General features: G+C 37.2%; 1 protein-coding gene across 9 annotated transcripts in view; it reads left to right on the top strand.

The window, feature by feature from the left end:
- Positions 1-23,369, top strand: part of ATP7 (copper-transporting ATPase 1) — a 361,543-nt gene that overhangs the window by 35,482 nt on the left and 302,692 nt on the right. The window contains exon 1 of one of the 9 annotated variants that reach the window (XM_081728123.1): positions 4,749-4,958. The exons of 7 other annotated variants lie outside the window; for them this stretch is intronic. The gene's annotated coding sequence lies outside the window, so the exon portion shown is untranslated. Of the gene's footprint in view, positions 1-4,748; positions 4,959-20,710; positions 20,845-23,369 lie in introns of those variants that run through there. One more of the 9 variants, XM_081728122.1, reaches the window with a different exon arrangement.

Here is a 23,369-nt window from a genome sequence, read left to right as displayed (position 1 = left end):
AGTAAGTTAATGATGAGACAACATCGTGTCCATGGGTTTTCTCGCGGTGCTCCCATTTACTCCCACATTTCATTCCACAAATTCTTCCCATCATCATTCACTTGCCTTAATCACCCGCCTCTCTTTGCCTAAAGGACATAATCTTGGGACGTTAAATTGAAATATATATTTCATTTTCAGAATGAATTTGCATTATATATGCATTTAATATTACGGAAAATTGTGTAAATTTGATTAGTAAATATCATACTATATAACAAAATTTAATTTTCACGAAATAAGGACATTTAAATAGATTTGAAGAAGTCAGTAAAATTAATCCATTAAAATCCAGTTCATTTCAAAGAAAACAGAAAAAAAGTTCTCGTACATGGTTCAGATGTTTAATACCTTTAATGAATAATATAACTATAAAAAGATTGATGGGAATCTTAAGTTTTTTCTCTCTTTATTTTGAGGTCAGTTTTGGGAATAGGTTATCTTTCAGCATTTTAGCTCTATGAAGTAATAATAATAATAATAATAATAATAATAATAATAATAATAATAATAATAATAATAATAATAATAAGTGTTCTAATTTGTGGGAACAGGAAGGAAAACTGCTTTCCATTCAAGCTCCTCCCTGCTCAAGGGATACTCATTTGAAGATAAAACTTTCTTACTCTATATCGTACGATACGAACACGAATGTATAAACGAAGCATGGAATACGTTCATTACATCAGAATATTCTTAAATGAAACAAAAATGTGATCTGGGTCCATTTCAATGAAATATCTCCTACTGCCCTCACCCACTCGAAAAATTAATATGTATTTGTTGTGGCTTTATGTTGTGCGAGATATTGTTCTGAATTTAACTAGTGAAGAATAGAAGCGACCCACTATACAGTTTCTAAAAGGACTGAGAATAATTTAAGTGCTGTTGCTGTCCCTTCATCTCAACCAAATATATTTCCCTAACATGATGCATAAATGTAATCTGAGCACTACTTTAGTATCACGGCTACTAGAACTTCTAGAATTCATTAAGATATTTGTTAAAATTTCATATTCTAAAGGTCCAATATTTCATATTTTTCTAAAGGGCTCTAATATTATTCTATTCCAAAATACAACTCCAAATAATAATAATAATAAATAATAATAATAATAATAATAATAATAATAATAATAATAATAATAATAATAATAATACCTTCCCTGGCTCTTACAAAGTATTAAAATATAGTGGTCGAGTTTGCAGTTGTGTTAAGTACCATTGTCATCTCTCTATATATAAAAAATTAAAATGATCATGTTTGTATAGCATCTGACGGCTAAACCGTTTGAAATATATTTTCGAATATAATTAGCATCTACTTTGAATCGGGTACTGCAGTCCTCCCATTTTGATTAAAATCTAAAATGTGTACCCAAGGAGGAAGAAAGGTTTGAAATTTATACCAAAATAGAGTATCTTACAGCCCGTCAAGTTAAGAATATTAAATGTGGTATACAAACTTACCGTTAAAAATAATTGGACACGTATTCCTGTGTTTTCGGAAATGTCTCTTCTAAGGGAAGAAAAGTTTTTTTTTTTTTTTTTTCATTAAAATCAACGTTGTCTGTCTCATCATCATATTGAAAACCGTTAAACAATTTGAATGAATTTTCAAACTAAGTTTTATCATGTTACTTTCATTACAACACGCATCCTAAGGGCGAAGAGGGTTTAAAATGCAATAATAGACTATTTCACGATCACTTCATGTTAGGAAGATGAAATTTGGTATAAAACTCCTAATAAAGTAAGTGGACATGTGTCCCTGCCTTTAGAAAACTCTGCTTCTGAGAGAGAAGGGGAGCAAGTTCTATATTTTAATTTCCTACTTTCTGCTCATAAAATGTCAAAAGACAATTGAATCGTTTAAAATTGAATTTTTGAACGTAGTTCACCTGTATTTTTATCATTACACTTTGGTTGAATAGTGTATCTTAAGGATGAGAAAGGCGTAACTTTTTCCCAAAAGAATAACTGCTCCATCATGTAGATTTGAACTTTTGTATGTAGCTCGCGCTTGGTTTAGTTGAGTTTTAATATAAGGATTGCCCAATTGAAAAGGACACTTTGACTGTAGCGGCGTTGTTTCTAATCAAGGAAGAAGATTTATGTTTGCCAGTAAGTGCCGGTTTGATTCCTAGTTTGCATTTGTAACAAATGGCGTCGTCTGTTGTTTCCTCAGTTAAAATAAGTTGTTTAGCGCGTTCGGATGCATAATTGATTCTTCCAGATCAGCGCAACGAGCTGGGGTGGATGGTACTAAACTCTGAACGGTACTAATAAGCTTCGGAGATTTTAGATAGACAAAAAACAAGCGCTGAAACAAGCTCTCCAACAGGATACTGCTGCTCCAAAACAACAGTAAGCCATATGTGGCCAAAAAGACCCTCGACCTGCTGAAAACACTTTGAGGGAAGTCATCAAACATCCTCCGTACAGTCCCGATATCTCCCCATGTGACTCGCATACTATCGGCGCTTTAAAGAGTCCCTGGAAATTCAATGATATACCTGTAATAAGAAGTGCAGAACACTATAAAACAATGAATCCACCAGAAACGCAGTGTTTCTTCACTTAAGCCATTCACCCCTTCCTATGTATTGGGATCAATAAATCAATATCAATGGCAATTATCTATAGGCTCATGTTAAACATTAACTGTACAGAGGTTGTTCACTCTACATTTGGTCAATTTCGACTTCCCTAAAAATTTAGAAGAATCCATGGCGCTAGGTCCGTAAGTGCTCAATGTGTTTCCCTTGGTTCCTAACAATAGCCTGACAGCGTAATTTCCACTGTAATAGACTTCTCTGAAGAACTGAGAGGGGAATCTTGTCCCATTCCCTTTGCACAGCTTTCCAAAGTCCTTCCACAGTTGTCACACACCGTTTTCCCAAAGCCCGCTTCAGCAATCCAAATCCACAATAGTCCATAGGACTTGCATCTGAAGATTTAACAGGTATCTCATTAAAAGGTATCACCTGTATACCACTTGCCCTATCCATCTCCCTGTAGAATGCGAGTGACGATCTTGAGGTATGTGATGAGACCTTGTTCGTGTGAATGCGCACCAGATTGGCGTCATTTCCGTACATTGTTGGAATGTCATGCTCGTAGATCGGCCGCATGATCTGCTCCTAAAAATACTGCGAATTTATTTTGCAGTTCTTCGACACCGTACGAATCTTCAGTTTGCCTCGGTAACAGTAGCCAGCAACGACCACGAACCCTTTCGGGAAGGATTCTTTACAGACTCGGACCCACCTTCTGAAGTTCTTGGCGCCTTTTTCTCGGTACATGAGGTTCTAGGTTTGCCGCAGTCGGAAAGGTAAATCCATGCTTCATCGAGCGTTACGACGTACATCCACCTTTGTTTTGCCAGATGCCGTTCGTACAGCTTCCGGGCGTTACACTTTCGTTCCTTTGATGGACATTCGTGAGAAGATGGCCGTTGGGAGCTTTCATGACTTTTTTCAACTTGAGTTGATGGTGTAACGTCCGCCTCACAGTCCCCAAAGACACGTCAAGGCGATTAGCCATACACCTTTGTGTTGGTGGATTTTCTTGCATTTCCATTTTGCGAAGTTTCCTCTGCATGGTGGAGGTGGCCTTGGTGAATTCTCGCTTCCTAGGCAACTTCGTTGGTGATCCAAATGGTGGAGCTTCGTTGCTATTGGACTTTTTAATAACATTTTTATTCCACTTAAACTGATGTTGCAACCATTCTTCTTGCACTGTTTTCTAATGACAGAAACACTAAAGTGGGCGTCATAAAGAGCCACAACATAGCCTTCACAAAACTGGCTTAGTTTGGGTGGCATTTTTGCTACAGAGCGGAAACCCACACACTTGGAATCAAATTTAACACAACACTCACAACAATGGTCCTGTTTTGTGCGTTATTGTCGTCCGCGCGAAAAAACAACTCCGTTCCCAGGAAGTCACTGCACAACACTGCAGGACGCCACGAGCTAGGTCGGGTGAGTCCATTCTGCCTGGGAGGGGAAGGAACGAAATCGGCCAAACGTAGGCTGAACAACCTCTGTGTTTCACATATTCTGTAAACTTATTATGTAATAAATCATTCTTTAGATATAATCATAGTCTTCTTTTTAATTTGGGCAAACCTTGGAAGTTCATTTCCATTCAAATACATATTCTGAGGGGAAAGGAAGAGGGTCTAAATATATTTTTCCCAAATATTTTCCATAAAATTAATCCCATATGAAGAACGGAGATTTCAGTGAGTAATCAACAAAATTGATAGGCTGTTGTTGTATATAGATTTTATCATTCTAATCAGTCTCATCATGACATTCATCAGTTAGTGCATACTCGAAATCCTCTTATTCAATGATAGCAAATTGTATGTTCACAATCGCTATGACCAGTTAAAAAGGATTCAATGAAAGATGGGAAGGATAAAAGTCTGAATGAAAATGAATATTTTGAGGGTCCAGTAACGATAAAAAAAAAAAAAAGGAATGAATGAGACTGCTGTATTGAATCAATGCATTGTATTTACTTCCTCTCCAGAAAGGAACGTGATGGGAGGTATTAAAAGAAATTCCGCTTACGATCTGTTCCTTCCTTTTGGCACGGACTCAATACATTATCTCACAAGGTTAGACTTTTATCTTGGCATTGCTATTCGCAGTCAGAGTATATATGTAATCATACATATTCTCTTAACTGCCGTATTTCAAGTGACAAAGCAGAAGTGCTTTCAGTACCATTTCAGGGAAATTTCGTTTCTTTTAAAGAAATATGCAGTTCTTAACACTGCACTTGTGTCAATATCCTTGTTGTTCAGTCACAGATTCTGTGCAAAAAATCACCGCTTTCCTGCATGAACTGGGGTGTTTCCTAGTGTTAGAGTAACAAAAGTACTTGGGTAAAATAATATATACAGGGTAAGTGTGAAATTTTCATCTGCTTTAACTTGATTACTGTTTAAATGGGTCAGTAGGTATTTCATTGAATGAGCTTTGTGATTAATGGAATTTGATTTAAAATATAGTTATTCAGAATTAGTGACAGAAGTAGTGAAAGCCAGGAAATGTGACGAACGCAAAGATCGATTCATCTATCTTCACTAATGTATAAAAGGACATGTGTGTGTGTGTGTGTTTCTATCATCAGATTTTCGCATTGAAGGAAATCACTTAGGACCACAAAATTTTATACATAGATATATCTTCACCAGATATAATCGGATATGAAGCCGTTTTTTAAATTTTGAATTCTAGGCGGTTTGGAGTGTCATCCCATATCAAAAGTATCTCAGAAATCCTGCAGGATAGTCAACCCAAACTACTTTACTGTGTTGCAGATTGCATACTATTCGGTCCATACAAAGGAAGCGAACTTCTGCAAGTTCTTTATATTGCAAAGGTATTTGATCTATTAGACCCATGATAGTGCAGTCTGTAAGGTGAAGTATCTACTTGCCAACTGGGTGGTCCGGGTTCGATCTCCGTGGCTCTTAGGTTCATTCAGTCTCTTTAAAGTAGATAACCTGGGGAATAAATAGACGGGAAAGTGGTATCTTATTGAGTGCCGAAGTCAAGGAAGTGGTGCCTTTACCTCCACACACAATCCTTGGGATTTCCTAAGAATGACCTTCATTTTCTTACTTTACCATTTCATTCACACGACTTCCATAATCATATATTCAAAATATTGTCTACATTGTGCCCTGATGTAACCAGTGTTCCATCCTACCAATATATCTACGTGTTAGTTATTATTCTATTACGTCAAGGAAATTTAGTCGGTACCTACAACTGAGCTTACCTATGAGACAAGAGTTAAGAGTCTTCATCCCGGCGAAATTAAAATGCCGCTAATTTTACAGTAATTATGTGATATCTTCAAATAGATAAAAGATAATCGAAATATGGAACAAGAGCGCCCTAGACAATATTATTTTACATGAGAAACCGTTATCACGACTCACTTATCTGCTTTCGATTTCGAGCCATTTTGAAAATCGGCATTTATTTTCGCGTTTCTAAACAGCTGAAAACGGAAACCCGCTAGGTGACTTGTGAAAACGGTACCTCACGCAAAATAGTATTGTCTAGGGCGCTCTTATTCCATATTTCAATTATCTTGTGTGGAGAAACCATACGGCAGCACCTCCATCCACTGGGGAAACAATACAAGGTGGGTCCCACATCATTTGACTCTGGGGCAGAAGATAACGCGAGCAGACACCTTTGTTTTTTGCTGTCTCGTCTGAGGAATGATCCATTTCTGGACAGGGTGTTGACATGTGATGAGAAGTAGGTCCTGTACAAACCTCCACGACGCCATCATCGTTGGTTAGCATCCCATAAACCGGTTCCAAAACAGCCGAAACCAGCAGTGCATCAGAAGGCCCTCCCTTTTGTGGACTGCTCGCGGCATCATGCATCGGGAACTGCTACCAACTGGTTGGGGTATCAATGCAACTCTGTACTGCCAGCAGCTGAGCTGTGTTCATTAAAAATTCAAAACTCTCGAGCCAGCACTTCTGAATCGCAAAGTGGTCCTCCTGTTACAGGACAGCGCTAAGGCCCACGTGGCTAGAATGACCCGGGACATCATTCTACGCCTTGGATGGGAAACACTATTTATTCCATTCTCCGGACATTGCACCGTCCGATTATCAGTTGTTCCATTTCTTGGACAATCACCTTAGAGGACGACAGTTCATATCCGTAGTAGAAGTGCAAAATACACTTGATACCTTCTTCGCTTCACGGCCCACCAAGCTCTACCGCGATGTAATCCATGGCCTTCCAGAACGTTGGCAGAAGGTCGTTGATGCTGATAGGGATATTTTTTATCTTCTATGTACGTCTTAGGTGACATATCGATGTTCGAAGGTGGTGGGTGATAAAGCGACAGAACTTTCTTGCTTACCTTTATATTAATCTAAGAATGATAAATAAATTATAGTGGACGTGTTTAGTTGGCGCACAGCGTATCGTTTCATCTATCATAGATGTACGGTCGCCAGAAAACCTACCTCAACGGGATATGTTCCGACTTTTATTCATTGTCCCGCTTTACTGCTTTGAGTAGCACAGAGTATAATATCATATAAATCAATAGAAGTAAACGCAATATTGTAGTTGTAATTTAAAATAGAAGTTAAATGTACGTTATGCCAATATGTTGACCAATTTGATTGTGCTATAGAACTCTCTTGTGGCTATAAAATTAGCATACGCCCCTTCGGACCGGAAGACCTGGGTCCGATTCTTGTTGGGAGATTGTGTGGTTCGAATTCCACCTTAAGATGTAGGCGCACGTATCGAATAATCTTGATGTTGGAAAGGGGTATTAAAACTGAAAGCAATGCAACCATTCATAATGATGTAGCTCACATGATTCTATGGGTGGTCTGACAACTTATTTAAATGGTTATCTTGTGGTTGGCATACCGACTTCCATCGCTGCTATTTGTGGCTTTCTAGAGAGAAGTTCACTACTTAATTCAAGTAATTTCCCAATGCAGGATCATCATTAAACAATTCTGATATTCCATCGAAATTTGAACCAAGAGCTTCATACAGGTGATGAGATTTGGACAGGGGTTTAAAGAGGGATTTATAGAGAGGAGATCATATGTTGTCTGTAGTATTGAGAGTCTTGTCAATTAGAACCCGTAGTATGTGGGCGTGCAGTAGATTAAAACTTGTATGTTGCACACTTCTGGTTACAAAAACCTAGACTGCCTTCCAGAGACTGGAATAAATAAATGTAGATTCTTACAAACTCTGTTAGATTTGACACATTTTCCCTGCATTTTTGCCACAATCAAGGACGCAAATTGAACGATAATAGTATTGTAATATGCATATGAAAATTTCGTTGTAGACAAAAAAAAAAAAAAAAAGCTAAATACAGACAATTACTATTATTTTAAGTCACAAATTTGATGTGTTATTTATATTTTTAATCAAGAACGATTAAATAACCGATGGAAGTAGGGGAATATCTTAACTACAAACAGACTACAATTTTTGATCATCTGATTCACACGATTTGCTAATTATTTCGCTGTCAATTCGAATGTTCCCAAAACATACCTTCCTTAAAACCAAAATTAAGAAATTTAAAAAAAAATCGAAATCAGTGGGTTAAAAGCAAAAATATTTGAAAACATTCTGGTGTTTTCCAGTATAACATGTAATTCATCAGATCCGTCTTTTACGTGTAAGGTTGAGAGAAAAATGACCTTTGTTTCTAAAATGATTGGAAATTTCAGGAAACAATGTGAAATCTTATTTACTTACAATGCCAGTATTACAACCAAGCAGAAAACAAACCAAAACTTGAATAAATTTTGCTGCGCATAAGACGAGTTACTTTTCTTTCTTTCATTTCATTTTTTTTTAAGCTGACTTCTTAAAATAGTCTGGAGGAAATCCATCGAAACTAAAAATTTCAGTATGTCTAATGTTTCTCGGTGGCTTTTACCTAATTTGAGGGTACTAAATCTGAATCTGCCGGGTGTACAAATGTACACCTTGAGCGTTTCGAATAATTCAAGATGGCGGCCAGGATGGCGGCTGTAAAATTGATAGGAATATTTTTGTATATTTTATCAAGATGGGTATCAAATTATATGTTTTTTGGGTTGCAGATTCCAATAATAATGTCAAAAATGTTATGAAATTGATACAAATCGAGGTATTCAATATGGCACCCAATATGGCGGCCGTAAAATTGACAAGAATATTTTTGGAGTATTGTATCGACATGGGTATCGAATTATATGTTTTTGGGGTTGCAGATTTCAATAGTTACTTCAGGAACCTTATGAAATTGATATAAATCAATATATTCAATTGGAATATTCAGATTCGCGACCCTCGAGCTAGGTACATACTTAGAACAATATCTGATACACTGAAATTTTGGATTGGGTGTTGATGCTTTCTCCGTCACCGCAACTCACCTTGTTTGCGCTTCAGAACATTTTCCCCCACATTTTGGGCTTCTCTATATTTATTTACAAAACCATTCCTTTCTGTGTAAAATAAAAAAAACAAGCTTAGGTGTAGATTTTCTTATATTTTTTTTCCTGGACGTTTTCTTAATCAAGAATTATGTTGCTGGCCACATTAAAGCGAAATATGTACATTTACAATACAAAATGCCGATGTTTCTATGTTACTCCGCAACAAAATAATAAATATCACAGATCAGTCACTTGTCAGTCTTCGTCAGAAGAAGTATCCATGTTTTCGTCTTCTAGATTCCTAGTATTTTGACGTGTGAAGGTATTCTGGCATCGTTTAGAGGCTTCACAATTGCAGAAGTCAGTGCAGTTATGATGATTTGCCACACAGCCACAATGTCCTTTATACATGTTTTCAGAAGAACAGCCGTAACTCACCATCTTCAAGATGTCTTTCGGTGCCATCACAGTTCCCGGTGGTACAGTAACTGGTTCCAATGTTTTGTTCAACTCATCACGATACCACCCAAAATGTGTCGGATCCATGTCTGGTGGGTCTGGTTTATCTGCTTGTTTCCAAATACAAGCCTGGAATGAGCTCTTTTTACATTTTCAGAGAATGCCTCCGTAGTTGGTGGCAAGCTCTTCAATTTCGGGATATGTACGGCAGACTTCTTTGACAATTTCTTCAGCCAAACATCTCTTCTGACATCAGACATTGTAGGGCCAATTATCCTACCACCATAGCAATAAGCTATAAACTCAGTTGCCTCCTGAATCACATTTTTAAGTAGTGATGTCTTATTTCCAAGCTTTTGAAGCTTCTTCCCACTTTGTAGTACTTTCATTGCCTTCTGCTTTCCAATGCCATAAAGACTAGGAACTGTATCGCAGCCAGAAAGAGAATGAAGTGCTAGTGAGTTTGAAACAATACCACGGTGTTTGGACACAGACAATCCAATGTCAATAACTCCTCTATGACTTTGAGTTGCCTCCATAAAAATGTTACAAGTAAGTTTTTGTGTGTGGTGGTGGTGCATCAGGAGGAGAAGAACATCCGTGTCATCACTAATTACATTTATTGTACAATTTCTGTCCAATTTCTGTCCGACAATTTCTAACGTGATTGGCTACCATCACTACTTGTGTGATAATTATGACATCAGCCTCTTCGTGAGTGTTTTTCATATCTGGACGTTCCTTGATACAATCAGCAGTTATTTCTGTTGTAACATCTTCTGGTCCAGTGATGAATAGGCTTTTGGTGGAATCTGATGGCAACCCTTCTGTCATTAGATACTTGCAGATCAGCTGTACTAGTTGTACCTTATTCTTCGTAACATTCAGCACAACTTGTTGGGAGGGCAAGGACGTGTTGAAAGACAATTTATGATACCTGCTACATGTTGATCCTGTTCTGACGCTTCTTATTCCTTCTTTGGTGCTGTACTCCTTATATTAGTCAAATATCAGGTACACGTTGCATTTGTTCAATTTTTCAAGCACATATGACCGATACAATTTTATGAAGTCAAGAACAGTTTCGTTAGATGGCCAGTTGATCACCTACAAAACAGCACAACCATCAAGTATGATAGCATCTTTGTGCTTGTACGATCTTATAGACTTCTCTACCTGTAATATTTGTTTCAGTTTTGACTTTCTTTTGCAGAACCTGGGAGTCTCATATTCATCAAACAAAGATGTTGAGGACAGCGGCAAGCTCATATGAAATCACTCGTTTAGCATCAATATCTCTTGTAGATGTGAGTCACATTGCACGCATGTACAAGAGTTCTGTGTCAATTACACCAATACTAGCTGTTCTTTTGACGTCATCGCAGGAAACATTACGAACCGTTGTTTAGATTGGATCGTGAAAACCAGTTGGTAGTTTTTCTTCGTAAGAACACAATGTCTTCTCACCTATGTCAACAGCATTATCAACATTCACTTTCTGGGAACAAATTTTCCCTGTCACAATATTCACAATAGTTTTAGGGTGATCATCGGTCTTCAGAGGATCTATACAATGAAACAGCTTTTCCTTTAACTTAATTCGGTCTGCAGGATCTCCTTTTACTCGAGATGGCATTCCTTCCTTATGCTTAGTTATTTCCATATCTCGTCCAGGATCTCGCATGACATAAATGTCATTTACTAAACGACTGCAGGTGTGAAGGCTGAAAGCCCATCGCTTCACTGCTGATGGATTTAGTGTAACTCCGATTATACCTCCTGGTCCATGGCCATAACGCATAAATGTATTCTCAATGAACATGTCTAACCATATAGCATTCCAGATACCTGGTTTGTGACGCAGAACATGTTCGCCTTTCATAAATCGTTCTAGTATTTCACTTGGAAGTATCTCTTATTTTGTTTCTGAGATATTTTTCCTAAATTCTATGAAAATGCTGCCATCTGTGAGCACAAAATTAAGATTTTACGATTTATTATTACTCATGTCAGTATATATTTCTTTCAAAAATATGTTTTAGAAATGACAACATTAACTTCTTTTGCAGCCGCCATATTGGGCCCCATATTTAATATCTCGATTTGTATCAATTTTATAACATTTTTGACTTTATTATTGGAATCTGCAACCCAAAAAACATATAATTTGATACCCATCTTGATAAAATATACAAAAATATTCCTATCACTTTTACAGCCGCCATATTGGCCGCCATCTTGAATTACTCAAAATGCTCAAGGTGTACATTTGTACACCCGGCAGATTCAGATTCAGCACCCTCAAATGAGCTAAAAACCGCTGAAAAACATTAGACATACTGAAATTTTTGGTTTGGTCCAAAAGTAGGGTTTTTCCTCCAGACCAAAACGACATTTTCTTCAGAAAAAGCAAACAAACACTTATGTAATTTATTTTCTATAAAGTCATTCAGCAAGTAACTCTGTAATTAGTATTCAAAATAAACATACAAACATGCTAAAAGAATCTTTAAAATTTTGAATCTTTATTTAAAAAATAGAATGATACGTTATTTTTATCTGGTGTGTGGGGTCCCCGGACATTTGGTGCGCAAACACTGTGAGTGGGTGTTCTCAGAGTTCTTTCGTATCCTTCCACTTTCATCATTCTACTATTATCATCCATTTCATTATCATAGTTCCCTTTAACCTTGCTGCGTAATCATGGGGCTCAAACTAAACAAAAATGTTCCTCTATTTTAAAATAAAACAAAAACTGTTTTAACCTAAATTTCATGGCAAATACTACGTTTTGCCAGGAAGAGAAATTTAACAAGAATAATGCTAATATTTCAATGTGTGAAAATAACCTTTACGCATTTTGAATTAATAGCACCCGACAACTGAAAGAAATATACGATTTTTCTAAAAGCATCCGTTATTAGAATTTCAGTATAATATATTTATGTATATTTACATCACTACGCTTAATAACGATCCCACTTGCGCTGATAAAGAAGAAATTTTGTACGTTTGCTTCACGTTCCTCTTCTTTTCTAAGGTAAACCAATGTTAAACTAGTCTACCAGTGCATTCATGTTTAACTTAACAGCTACCTTTATTTGTTTAATTGTCTCCGGCTGATATATCTAGACAGGGGTAAAAGTGGATCTGAAAAGGTATGGGGCACGTGACGTCATGCCGTTCCCCGTGCCTATCTTTACCCGTTGTAATTTTGTTAGAAAGTGGATGACGCCAAAGATATTATCTGGAAGCGGGGACACGGCATCTCCCCACGTTCCTCCGCACTTTTACCCCTGTATCTAGATCATATTTTATTTATATTGAACAACTTAATGCAGTGCGTGTTCCTCGAAGAATCCAAAATATAATATCCAACCAGGGGATCATCCAAATCTTTCGTGAATTCTTTGTCGCAAAATATCACCATAACAGAGATTTGCATATATATATATATATATATATATATATATATATATATATATATATATATATATATATATAGGGTGTAATGGGAGGTAATGCAAATACTGCGATAGGTGATACGTGACATCAAAAGAAGACAAAAAGCCCTCTTGCATATTGTCGAATAGACAGTTTTGTAGTTACTTCTTGGCAAACTGTTACCAGAACTCTTGGAGGAGATCCCGCTAGAACTTCGGCAGTGCATTTCGTCCCGTTTCTCACATGGCTTGCGAGAATACCTCAGTTATGTGTATCCGGAGCAATGGATAGGTCGAAGTGGTCCCGTTAGATGGCCTGCTTGTTCGCCGGATCGAAACCCAGTAGACTTTCTTCTGTGGGGGCATATAAAAGCCCTGGTCTACGAAAAACCTGTACTCTCTGAAGCATGCTACCTCTGCTCGATGGCTAATAGTTTTGGAGATATTCGCCCCTAAGTTAATTTTCCTCACGGTTTCGGATAACCCTAGCTTTAAAAGTATGTACTTCTTACCACGGATCCATATTAACTTTTTTCGTTATTTCGATGTGAGGGATCACCTGTTTCAGTTTGTCGGTCTAGTTCATTAACACCCTGTATGTATATCGGGTGTTTCAAAACAACACCGACAACGTTTGGGAGATGATTCCCGACACGAAGATAACACAAAATGTATAGACCAACCTGTGTGCACAAACGCTTCCTTTCGGAGTTAAAGGCTGCGAAAAGCATGAAAAAAAATGAATTTTGAAGGTCCATAGCTCCAAAACTATGGGATCTGCTGTAGTCGGGTCAATACTTCACTTAGGAACTAGTATGTGCCCTATCCAAACACCCAAGTCTCAGAATCCTGGGTACTTCCGCAACAATTTTTATAGAAGTAGTTGGTGAGTACTTCGAATTATATGCCCGTATCCAAACTCTGTCTATAAAAAATGTTGCGTAAGTACCGCAGGATTCTGAAACATGTATTTTTGGATAGCGTACATATTACTTCCTGAGAGAAATCTTGACCCGACTACATAGGTCTCATAGATTTGGAGCTATGACCTTTAAAGTTCATATTTTCATGTTTTCGACAGCCTATAACTCCGAAAGGAAGCATTTGTGCGCACAGATTGGTCTATACTTTTTTTTCTTATCTTGGTGTCAGGAATCACCTCCCAAACGTTGTCGGTGTTGTTTTGAAACACCCTGTATAGTAAACTTGAAAATCACTACGAACTTAGTGCGAATCGCTCTAATAGGCCTGAACAAGGCTAATGCTCCTAAGAAATTAACCTCTTCCCAGAACGTTGACATCGGATTTTACGGAGGCTGTACTGAGAAAACAAAGATGAATTGCAATGTCATTGTTTATACGAATTGTCTACTTGTATAATGAATGGCTTGTTTACAGAGGTGTAGTAAAAAAACATGATAAGAAATAAGTAGCAATTCACCGTTATGTATCCCGTTAACAATCCTTCTTTAATCCTTTAGTATTGTACTTCATTCTTTTCCTTAAAGTTCATAAATGTGTGCTTGATTTTTTTTTTTTTTTTAATTTATCGGGGGGGTACTCTACTTTTGTACATATAAAAGGTGGTATGTTCCTGCAATTTCTTGCTCTCTTCATCTCTTGGGAGATACTGTGATGGGGAACTGGTATACTGTGAGGGTTGATCTTGCACGACAGGCTCGTAGCCAGGAAGGGGCTAGAGGGGTCACTACCCCCCTAAATTATTTTTGCCACCTCTAAAAATAACGCTAGAGAGAATTTTCAAACTGACTCAAAACCAGTGAAATTTTTGCAATTATATTTATCAAATTAAATTCAGCTTTGCGAATTCTACTCATTTCTGTGTAAAATTATATGTTTCTTGCTTCATGCACCAAACATCTTCCATTGTCTTGACCCATTTCAAGAATTTCAAACCGTACCCGATTATTGCAACCATGGCAAGCATCTAAGGATAGCGGGTGCACTTTCAAACAACAGTAGCCCTACCGTAGTCCACAAAGTTAGTTGTGAATATTAATCAACGGTAGTATCTCGCTTATTTTGGAAGGTAGATAATGAAGTGCAAACGTCGAATAAAACATATACTTCTATTTTGTATTTATTAACAGTTTTATGATGTTCTTTGATGTGTTTATCATTGCCCCCTTAATCTTCATTTCTGCCCCCTCCCCTAATAAATCAAGCTGGCTACGGGCCTGTTGCACGATAGTCTGTGTACTCACCAGCTACAGCGGATTTAAGCACCTGTCGTTGTTCCATACCCACTTTAGTAGATGCTATCCTTCAGAACCTCAGTGTTGCATAAGGTATCAAAACAAACACATGCGCATATATAATCATTTTTTTTTTCTTTTTAGATACTGAAGTTTCGTGATGATTGTTAAAATTCAGGTTTTATGCAGAACAGAATTTATTGTGACAATGTAAATAATCTTAATGACATTAAGATGCTTGACTTACAGTGAGATCTCGCGCTTGATTCCCTAAATCGAGAATGTTATCTTTCGCATTATTATTATTTTAGTTCATTTCTCCCAATTAATCCTATTCCACAATTCCTCTAGTCCAGTGGTTCTCAACCGATGTGTCGCGACACACTGGTGTGTCACGCAGTTCCCTAAGATATGTCACAAAATTTTAGAATTTAAAAATCATGAAGAATTTAATAATAACTAGTTAAAATCGAGACAGACTGTACCAATCAACACCTCCAGCGGAAGCAATAGAGAACCACTGCTTTAATCATTCAACTTCCAAGCCATGTTCGTCCGATTGTCGATAGGTGTCAAAGGAAAAACTATGAGATAGCGATAAATTGTACAGTCCGGATTCAGTATCACAAGGCTCAATTTCTGTGTGCTTTTCCCCCTTATTCACTCTTACCCTTGTACTAAAACCAGAAGTGGAAATCGACTACTACTTCTGGTTTCAACATTAATCTGTATACAGCGAAAATGGTAATAGATAGCGACGTCTTTTGTTGTTGTTGTTGTTGTTTTGGACGGGTTTAGGATCCCAAAAGTACATTCCATCTCATCTCGCATTTTTGTTTTAAAATCTGAAGTAGTAAAAACTAGTATTACTTGTTTGATTTTTCTGTGCATGCGGCAAAGTTGCGAACTAATTTCCTTGTTTATACGTGACATCATTCCCGTGGGAGGGTTGCCAGAGGTACTGGTTTTACTTGAAATATGCTGAATGTAATCAAATTTAATGAAAGCATTTGCATACATATTTCATGTCATTTTGTGCTCAATACGTATTTATATCGTCATCACGGTACTTTATTTCAGTATACCTTAATGAGCCGAATTGCAGTGGAGATAGGTGACCAAAATCACATTCTTTTCAGTTTTCTTCAGTCCTACAGGTTTGAAATACTGATTAAATTAGTTAAGAGATAGAAAAAAGTATTAAACTCAGTGCCGCTACAATCCGTGGAGGCTACCCACATGTAGTATGTTCAACTTGGTGATACATGGTCAGAGCATCACCGTTCAGGTGTCATTACTTCTGACTTTTTCGACCTGGGTTCGCTGTTTCTTTATTCACGTAGTTCTCCAATTGCCTCATGATAATGAAAATATCAAATTAAATTTTGAGTTTTACATCCCATGATGATGCCTTGGAGGCTAAGGGAGACAATGATGTAATGAACGAAATGATGTCTGGAATGAAGAAATCGACAGGAAACGGGAAAATTCGAGAAAACCGACGCAGTGATAGTTGTCCATTATAAGATCCATTTGGGGCGAGGTGGATTCGAACCAGGATCCAACGCATCGAAGGTGAGCGCTCTACCATTGGACCACGGCCCTACAGGATAGCAGGTCAACACTGGAAGATGTTAGTGATCTAGTTGGGAGTAGAACCAGGGACCACACACTACGAATACGGAGTCGCGTGCGCTAACAATTCAGCTAAGCAAGATCTCAATATATATCGGGTGTTGCAAAATAAGTGTTACAACTCTTGGGAGGTGAATCCTGCCACTGAGACAAGAAAAAAAGTTCTCTTGAACTTTCGGCTATCGGACATAGTTTCAGATCTACACGGTGCCGAAAGCGTGGGAAAATGACTTTCGGATGCCAATAGTTCGGAAACTATCCAACGTAAAGAGGGCGGGTAAAAAAATTCACTGAAGAAATCATACCTGCTCTATTGAATTTTGCATGTTTCACAGTCCTACCATGCACACGCAAGGGATTCCCCAAAGAACGTAGGGAGTCCCGGATAATCTGCTAAATCAAAGTAGGTCTAAATGGATATGAATTGATGGGGTTTCTACCAGGTAACAATAATTCGTTTGTATTAAGTCGATATCTGGAACAAATACAAAATGGCGGACACTTTCATGTTCGTTGTGTGTGGTTGCATAATCGCCAGGTACGCATGCTGGCCAACAGTGAAGTTCTGAGTATTAAGTGTAGCGAATTTGTACTCAGATGCTCTAGAAATATATCTGGAGTGTCGGTAGAGCACAGCAGATGAAGCAGGGTGATTCACATGTGGGGAACACGTAACGAAAAATGCCCAGAAATGCACTCATACTCAGTAAACGTGAGTTCAAAGCGTCGGAAATGTAAGGATTAGCGTCAAGAACATGAAAACCAATTCACCAATAATATTCCCTCAAACCGACGCAATATGATGTGCACGGTTGCATACCAATAAGGATGCAACAACTGAGACCAAGTTGAAATTGTGCAAAGGGACTCACTAAGAAACTGGGTAAACTAAATGAATGTCTCTAGTGGGATCGCATGATCGATATTGAAATGTGGCCAATGTGTGTGTTGATATCGACATGTAGCTAATGGACAAATGTCAACATGTCCCACTGCTGCTGGGACACCGTCTCACATGCGAAAACTAGGAAGATAACGTTGTACATTCTGCTATTACATCTGGTGCACTTTTTGGTAGAACGTAACTAGAACAAGATTGTATCAATGTCCCACTTTGTTTGGGACATTGTCCCACAGTCGACACGTATAAAAAAAATCTCTTAATCCATGGTTCAAATTGTGATAAAGCGTGAAAATAACAAACTTGTATCATGTCTCACGTCTTCTGGGACATATGACGTATTCGATATCAAAATACCTCCAGAAATATGTATCTTACACACATTACATGCCAAGACAAAGATGAAAATTAACCAATTTGGCACATGTAACACTACAGCTGGAACACCATACATATGGAAAATAAAACGGCATGAGAAATAGGAAGAAACGTCTTAAAGCTCTGATTGTTTACAACTGTGCAGTAGGAGTAACAAAATGTAACACACAAGCATGTCGGCAGGCTGTACAAGAGCGCTTGCGAAACAAAGTGGGTACTCTTCAAAGAAATGTATACAGAAAAGTCAGGCTCCCTCGAGCCTCAGGGCTAGAGCGCTCGCTTTCGCTCGCGTGGTCGCAGTTTCCAATCCTACTGCGAGCCCACGGCCTCAGATTCAAGACCCGAGTAGTTATTTTCCTATTTTTCCCACGTGAGACGGTGTCCCAGCAGCAGTGGGACATGTTGACATTTGTCCATTAGCTACATGTCGATATCAACACACACATTGGCCACATTTCAATATCGATCATGCGATCCCACTAGAGACATTCATTTAGTTTACCCAGTTTCTTAGTGAGTCCCTTTGCACAATTTCAACTTGGTCTCAGTTGTTGCATCCTTATTGGTATGCAACCGTGCACATCATATTGCGTCGGTTTGAGGGAATATTATTGGTGAATTGGTTTTCATGTTCTTGACGCTAATCCTTACATTTCCGACGCTTTGAACTCACGTTTACTGAGTATGAGTGCATTTCTGGGCATTTTTCGTTACGTGTTCCCCACATGTGAATCACCCTGCTTCATCTGCTGTGCTCTACCGACACTCCAGATATATTTCTAGAGCATCTGAGTACAAATTCGCTACACTTAATACTCAGAACTTCACTGTTGGCCAGCATGCGTACCTGGCGATTATGCAACCACACACAACGAACATGAAAGTGTCCGCCATTTTGTATTTGTTCCAGATATCGACTTAATACAAACGAATTATTGTTACCTGGTAGAAACCCCATCAATTCATATCCATTTAGACCTACTTTGATTTAGCAGATTATCCGGGACTCCCTACGTTCTTTGGGGAATCCCTTGCGCGTGCATGGTAGGATTGTGAAACATGCAAAATTCAATAGAGCAGGTATGATTTCTTCAGTGAATTTTTTACCCGCCCTCTTTACGTTGGATAGTTTCCGAACTATTGGCGTCCGAAAGTCATTTTCCCACGCTTTCGGCACCGTGTAGATCTGAAACTATGTCCGATAGCCGAAAGTTCAAGAGAACTTTTTTTCTTGTCTCAGTGGCAGGATTCACCTCCCAAGAGTTGTAACACTTATTTTGCAACACCCGATATATGTCTAACATGTGCATCCTGTATGTTTTAATGTTCTGTATTCACACCCACAGACGGTAAAATTTGATGCATATACTGACGATAAAAATCTTTCCTTCCAAAGAAGACGAATACAGTATGTAATAAATTTGTTGAAATCTTATGTAAGGTTATAAGGATCTTCTGGATAGTAAGTTTTTAACATGACTGTACAATGTTTGTGATAAGAAAAATTGTATTATTGGTGTCACGAATGAATCTACTTCATATTAACCGAACCAATTTTTGATATTAAGAGAGGTGGACTTGAGCGCGTCAGTTCTTTGTATACTGGTGGGTTTATGCATATCCTTCAAATCAGGGATACAAATAACCACTCGCCTGGGACGAACGCTTCATCAGTACGGGGGAGTATTTTATATCATACCGAAGATAAGTAAATGATTTCTATTGTTAGATGTGGGCTAGTAGCTTTTTCTTAGTTAATAAGTGGATAGGAAGAAAAGAACGGAAATCTTCCACGACTGACTGTATAAACCATATACAATGTACTGTACATTTTGTTCTTATATTTTTCTTTTGTTAACGGATCACAAAGTTATCTATTCTCGTTGTTTAAAATAACTAATTATCAGTTGCAAAGAATTTTGCGTTAGTCATAGTTGAGTCTGTAAATTATCATGCACAACTAGTAATTTTGCAATATCTATAGTATAGATCTTGAGAAGTGCATAATGAAAATGACAAAATTATGTATCAGCATCTTTCTATGCGTGTAGTGAAGTGTTCAATGTTTCTGAAATTGAAAATGAAAATGGAAGAAATTTCTCTTTATCATTGGCCGGATAGATTTTGGTAAGACTATAAATAAAGCAAGATAAATAGTGTATTCTTTATTTTTCAAATACTTTTAAAGGTAGTTTATTAAACGTAATTCTTGTACATTTTAGCCCCTAAACTAAAAAAAAAAAAAAAAAAAAAAAGCTAATATTGATTCAAGACAAGATAATCCATTGACGAATGACGGTCAAAGACAAAAGCGATAAATAAATATGTGAGATGGTAACATAGAGTTCAGCAGCGTGCTTTGTACTTGAAACTGTCAAACGAGATAATGCGGTTCGTGATATATCGCACATGTGCATACCTGTGACAAGTTTTAAAAAATGAATGAATGATATCCTTGTTAACAAGAGCAATGAAATTTTGTGCTGAATTAGTGTGTGTCCTACATAATGAAGATCCGTCAAGAGAATTTATAGTTACTATGGGATTGAATTTATTCAATTATGTTAGTGAAATTATTTTGAAATATAAAACACCAATTATTTACGTGTAATCAGTGTAGAATTACATCGCTGAATGAAATGAAGTACGTGTGCCAAATAATTTGCTATAGGCCTATTTGCTTTGTGCTGTGCAGTAAATGGAGAATGTATTGTGTTGTAAGAGGAAAAAATTATGCCTGTGATATTTAACAGATGGATTAAATTTGGGCGTAAATAAAAGAATATTAGTTTTGTAACAATAAATGTGCAAGTAAGTATCGTATTTAGTTTATCTTAATTTGTATTTACTGTGAGAAATGATGTTTGAACTTTATTTTTTTTTTAATTAATTTCCTTTTGTGTGACGACATGCAGTGTGAATTCTATCAACACAAGAGAATTTGGTTCCAGTCGGAAGTCCAATCCTGTGTTGCACTTACTAAAGGGAAACATGAATTGTTCCGTTACAGTTATTCCTAATAATAATAATAATAATATATAAATATAAATATATATATATATATATATATATATATATATATATATATATATATATATATATATATATATATATATATATATATATATTTGCAAGATTATCATAAATTGATTCAGCACTTCACAGCTAGTATGGATTAAGAACTTCCATTTATCATGTACCATAAATATTTTTCAATATACATTGAAACCTCTCAATAACGAACACCGATAGGACATCGTTATTTGTCTGTAAATGAGAGGCTTCCCGTTACATAGCGGTTACACAGATTTAGAGTACTCGCAACTCATATAAATGTATGCAGCATACAGTAAATACACATTAGTTAGAAATATAAATATAAGATAATATCGAAATACTGTACTCACTGTTTGAACTACCGGATTAAATATCCCTCTGTACCAAGAACAGATGTGCCGCTGAGAGATGTATTTATAGGGCGTATACTGCTAAATATAAGGTTTGTGTGATAATTTTCTCTAGTACGACTCATACATCTATAAAAATCCCTTAATTCGCTTACTGACTGTATTAAAAGTAAAAGCAACCCAGTAGGAATATGCCATTATTAGACTATTAAATACTGAAAATGTCAACAGAACTAATCTTTACAGTTTATGACTTTCTTGGGAAAAAGTCAGCAATGTTTTATTATCTTTCGTATAATCCTGCGGACACAAGTTTCTGATCCAAATTTCCTTGTAACTGTTGCATCACTTGGGGAGATCAATTCAAATTTCAAAGTATCTTCTGTCGTATGTGCGTGAGAACTGAGAATTCTTGTCAATGGCGGATCTATCTCAAGGTCGGAGGGGCGTAGGCTTCCTCAGTTTTTTGAAAATATTTTTAAAAGTTTATCGTAAGCGTTGCCTTATATTCTTTACTGGAAAATTTTTGAAACATTAATATACAGGGTGGTCCAAAAGTAGGTACACACCCCTGCATTGATCAAGTATAATATTCTAGTTTATGGGTTTATTTACTTCTGCTGTTTCGAGTCTAAGGTTTAAGTAAAAAGACATTAAGAACAAATAATAAAGAAACTAGGTCAACCTGTTTGATAACAATAAGAAGTGATATAAAATACAGCGAGGTGATCAGTACGGGACTGTATACCTACTTTTGGGTCACAACCTAGCTGTAATATCCATCAGGAGAGAAGTAAGTTCGAAACTTCTGCAGGACCGATGAAAAATTGTAACCTCATACCGAACATAGTCTAGCTGGGCCCTCAGTTTTTGTCTTCTATATACGCCACTGATTCCTGTCTGTTATGAAGAGATTTTTGCGGGCACAAAAAAGTTTGTCCGTATTATGGAAGTGTCCGTTAATGTAGTTTTCACTGTATATTCGGGTCTATGATTTTTTAAAAATAGTACATTAATTCATTGGAAATAACGCATTTGTCTTCTAATAAATGATATATACAGGGTGTTTCAAAACAACACCGACAACATTTGGGAGGTGATTCCTGACACCAAGATAAGACAAAAAGTATAGACCATCCTGGGTGCACAAATGCTTCCTTTCCGAGTTATAGGTTGCCGAAAACATGAAAAAATCAACTTTAAAGGTCCATAGCTCCAAAACTATGAGAACTACAGTAGTCGGGTCAAGACTTCACTTAGGAACTAGTATCTGCCCTATGCAAATATCCTTCGGTACTTCCGCGACAATTTTTATGGAGGTAGTTGTAGAGTACTTCAATTATATGTTCGTAGCCAAACTCCCTCTATAAAAATTGCTTCGTGAGTGCCTTAAGATTCTGAAACATGTATTTTTGGATAGCCCACATATTAGTTCCTAAGTTAAGTCTTGACCCGACTACGGTAGATCCCATAGTTTTAAAGCTGTGGATATTTAAAGTTCATTTCTTTCATATTTTCGGCAGCCTATAACTCCGAAAGGAAGCATTTGTGCACCCAGGATGGTCTATACTTCTGTCTTATTTTGATGTCAGGAATTACCTCCCAAACGTTGTCGGTGTTGTTATGTATCTGGTGTAGTAAAAAGTAATCCATTATTTTGCCAATAAATGGTTTCAGTGATCTGTATCTCGCGTTGTATAAGTCCGATTGGGTTCAACGAGATGGCGTTCAAACGATGAGATTGCACTGAGAAAAAAAATTGTAGGTGGCATACTTAAAAAGATAGGTTACATGCGTAATTCCTGTAGTTTTTGGACTTCACGTACAGCAGACGTATAACTGAAAACACATGTTTTATAATTGTCCGGAGAACGGATTTTTCTCTGTGTGCGTACTACAAACACTGTTCAGATAGTTGTGATGAGTTGA

The sequence above is a fragment of the Thermobia domestica genome, chromosome 10, assembly GCF_964235325.1.
Source record: "Thermobia domestica chromosome 10, izTheDome1.hap1.1, whole genome shotgun sequence".
Classification (NCBI taxonomy): domain Eukaryota; kingdom Metazoa; phylum Arthropoda; class Insecta; order Zygentoma; family Lepismatidae; genus Thermobia; species Thermobia domestica.
This window is presented reverse-complemented; position numbering and strand designations above follow the sequence as displayed.